The 4,143-nt window shown below is 38.3% G+C and overlaps 1 protein-coding gene across 1 annotated transcript in view; it reads right to left on the bottom strand.

Moving 5' to 3' along the window:
- Positions 1 to 4,143, bottom strand: part of LOC137267918 (F-actin-capping protein subunit beta) — a 384,252-nt gene that overhangs the window by 197,127 nt on the left and 182,982 nt on the right. The window lies entirely within an intron of this gene.

Raw genomic sequence — 4,143 nt, 5'->3', positions numbered from 1 at the left:
AACTCTTGTAAATACTGGCTTGCCGCTAATTTTCATTGTAAAATGTTTCAAAGTGCCCTCAAACCACAAAAATCTCTCAGGACAAAAAATTAACACTGCCGACGCTTACCCCTTTTTAACATACACTGATATTGTTTTTTCCCGACAGTACTTGACCATATTACCGTATACTCACATGTTGGACATTTAGGGGTTTTTTTTTCTGTGGTAGTGATGGTACAACACATTGACTGTACGTGAGTAGGTTGGATACCAACTATCAGAATGTTAACAAATTGCTATATATGGTATCATTTTGTGGAAAATGTGTCCCGATTCTAATTAGGGAATAAAAATAGCAAGTCAACACGGCATTTGGATGACTGGGTGCGCCCCTTTAAACGAATTGTTCATTTGTAGATCTATTATTCAATGTGTGTTTTCGTAAAGATATTTCAGTACTGATATGAAATAAAGTAGGGACATTAATTTTCAAAAAAACATGTAAGATTTGACACAATAATTAACTTCTAAAAAGACAGGAATTTAAAGACAATATACTGGTTCATCAATAAAAAAAAAGTTTTATCCATAAAAAAATATATAGTAAATTCACGCTAGAGTAACACACACACACACACACACACACACACACACACACACACACACACACACACACACACACACACACACACACACACACACACACATAAAATGTCACTGGACGGTATCAACATTACCTCCAAGTAAACTTAATAAGGGGAGATAACCCCTGCCCAGGTTTACCTCAGGATGTATATATATATAATATACATCTGTCAAAACTGTTATTAACAGTGTTGTCGTTTCTTTTTTCTTCACTAAACGATTGCTTTTGAAACTGCAATGAAATTACAAATGATTGTTTATTAAATCAAGTCAATGTGTTGGGCCCAAATAGGCCTCTTACTAAATGCTTGTGTTGTAAAAATATCAATGACGAAGGAAACTACGTCACATAAATACTCACTCCTGCTGTCAGTAATGTCACATCACATACGGTATGCGCACAAACCACGGCATCCAAACTCTTTAAGATGAATAACGCGGTATCATCGATCAAAAAATAGTTTCGATAACATAAAGGAGACGTAAGCATAATTAATATTCATTTGGTTAGACTTATACATGCAAGATAAATGATGGGAACAAAGTTATATCCCTTTGGAACATCAGGAACCTAAGATCGTACGCCGGATTCAATTCGCCGGGAATATGTTTCTAGATTTGTCATCACCAAACGCAGACTCAAGTGTTTTATCAAAGTGGTAAACTTAAGAGATCTCCTTCCTTTCGAGCTTCCCTCCACACTGAGCTGGACAAGAATGGCATAACTGCAACGCTGTTCGAAGCAGGCTTGAACCCAACTTACATACTCAGCCTATTTAGGACCGGCTACTCGAAGATGTATGTTGTCCGGTGATGTGGAATGTTATCCTGGGAGACAGTTTCGTTGTTTCATGACCATGACTTTTGGACAAAAGAGCCAAAACAAGTTCTCGCATTTCTTGTCTGGGCAATTCAGCCATCGCTGATGTATGTTTGTAGCGGTACTGGTATTTGTCCCGGGAGCTAATTGCATTTGACAGTAAACCCAAACTCATGCATGTTACATGATAGATATAGTTTCATTGAAATTGAAAGTTTATGTTTACTGATGTCATGCTTGGTGTAATGATTTTACCGATAAGGTCCGCTTCTTTACTACTGTCGACACTGAAAGAGTCATCTCCCTTCAACCATGTTCTGCATTCAACCTCTTGTGGAAAGACATAGATGTAGTTTCCTGTACGTAATGTTCGTCATATGACAGTTTTTCACCAATACGTAAGTAGTTCAGTGTTTTGGGAAACCAAAAGTCATTTCCTATGTTCTCGGCCTGACTTGGCACGTGTTATAAATTCGAATCAAACTCCAAGGTCTTTCTCCAGTTCTATGGTTTAAAGTAGTTGTTGGGTGACGTCATAAAGTGTGACGTCAAGACTTCGTGGGTAGGGGTTTATGACGTCGATGCGAGAAATATAGATAGCGAACTACACCAACACTTTGTGGACACAAAAACACAGACGTGCAGCGAGGCTAGAAATCCCCCAAAACATGTTATACGTTTGTAGGGCGTCGATCCTACACACGACTGATCTACGGAATTACATTTTGCTAATGGTATATATTTGGTGAAATGTTGGATCATTTATTTTTCCTGCAGAAACACACACACACACACACACACACACACACACACACACACACACACACACACACACACACACACACACACACAAAACACAACACAACACAACACACACACACAACACACACACACACAGCAACAAAAAACAAAACAAAACACACACACACACAACAAAACAAAAAACAAAACAAAACAAAAACAAACACAAAAACAAAAACGTCATAAACGCTGAACTCGGATTTTTTAATTTGCTCAATTTCCATCACGGTGAGGGCCTGTAACTATTCAGATTTTGACAAGACAACCCAGTGATGTACATCATGAGCATCAGTCTGCATGAATGAGTTTAGTTTTACGCCACACTCACCAATATTCCAGCTATAATGCAGCGGTCTGTAAAGAATCGAGTCTGGACCCAACAATCCAGTGATCAACGGGACATACCGTGACATTGTGTCAACCAAGTCAACGAGTCTGAGCTCCCGTTAGGTGCCTCTAAAGACCGTGGACTAACCCGGATCTTCATGGGTCCTCGATCTGCGTAATTAGGACACTACAGTACATGATGTGACCATCCAAAGTAGTACAAACGAGGGGTCGTCGCCGTTTAGCCCCATTAACTCAGTTTTATACAGATTCATTCAATACGTATACTCCCTCATAAACACACAGTTTGCTGTTGACTTTTTTTGTGCACGATATGAACACATTTCTATATATTTGTTGGGATTTTTGAACCCAGAGTCAGCAAAATCATCTTTATATCTTTATATTCTGTATATTTCGTTTCGGACGTTCTTCAAACGGAGAACTCACTATGATTTTAACCTTTACCTTTTTGGCCCACGAGTAAAATTAACTAAGTGAACAAAATTAAAAGAAAGACAGCTGAAGACATACTAACGAGTGAATGCGGTTTTATGCCGTACCTGATCGCCCGAAAATACCCGTGAAAACAACAAACAAATAAACAAACAAACAACCCGCATGTTGATCACACTGATGCTACTGACGCTTCTATTGTTTCGCAAACAGAGAGAGTGAATATATTAATTTATTTAAGGCCCAGAGAAACTAGAGTAACTTGTCAAATCAATGTACTAAGTTTCCAAAATCTCGGTGCTCCATGACAAGCACAATAAGACGAGTCACAAAGCGACAACTCGATGCCCAATTCATGACAACTTTGTACTGCAATGTTGATTTCTTGATTCCTGAAAAGGTCAGCAGAGATTGTATTTCTTACCTCGTTTAAGCAATTGTTTGTTCTTTAATGGTACTGTTTTACAAAACACTTACACAAAGCTTTTTAACGTTTTATCTACTTTGCACAAACAAAATCAAAGTCATCAAAATTGTTAAAACAGTTCTCAAAATCATTGGCACAGATTCTGAAACATCTATGGACCTAAATATGAGCAGCACATTGTTCAACAGGTATCGAAAATTGTAAATGAAAGCTCTCATACAAACAGGTTCCGATATTTAATCAACAGATTAACAACACTTAATCTTCACAGCCATTCATTTATCATCTTACCTTCATGTAGACCATTTTACACCACTGCTACTTTAATCTCATCATATCCTAGTATTATATGTACAGCGTTCCGCAGTGTGCTGAGTTGCATCCCTTGATCACATAAGGATCCGTTGATTGGTTTGAAACCCGGTATGATCGGGTTATTATTCTAGGTTTGTCCAGACAATACTCGTACTGGTGGTTTTCAAGAAAGGCGATATCTGACACAGACATCACTTCGGGATTTCCTCCAACTAAAAGCAGGTACGCCTTGATATAACCGGACACAACAATATGAAATGGCATGTCACTATAAACTACAACCAAAATGAATACTAGTATCCATCTGTTATCGGAAATCGTCACTCTACTGTTCCAACAGCAGCATTTGCCACTCACACGTAAATGAGTG

Source organism: Haliotis asinina, chromosome 16 (assembly GCF_037392515.1).
Source record: "Haliotis asinina isolate JCU_RB_2024 chromosome 16, JCU_Hal_asi_v2, whole genome shotgun sequence".
Classification (NCBI taxonomy): domain Eukaryota; kingdom Metazoa; phylum Mollusca; class Gastropoda; order Lepetellida; family Haliotidae; genus Haliotis; species Haliotis asinina.
The sequence above is the reverse complement of the archived record's forward strand: the minus strand, read 5'-3'. Positions and strand labels throughout refer to the sequence as shown.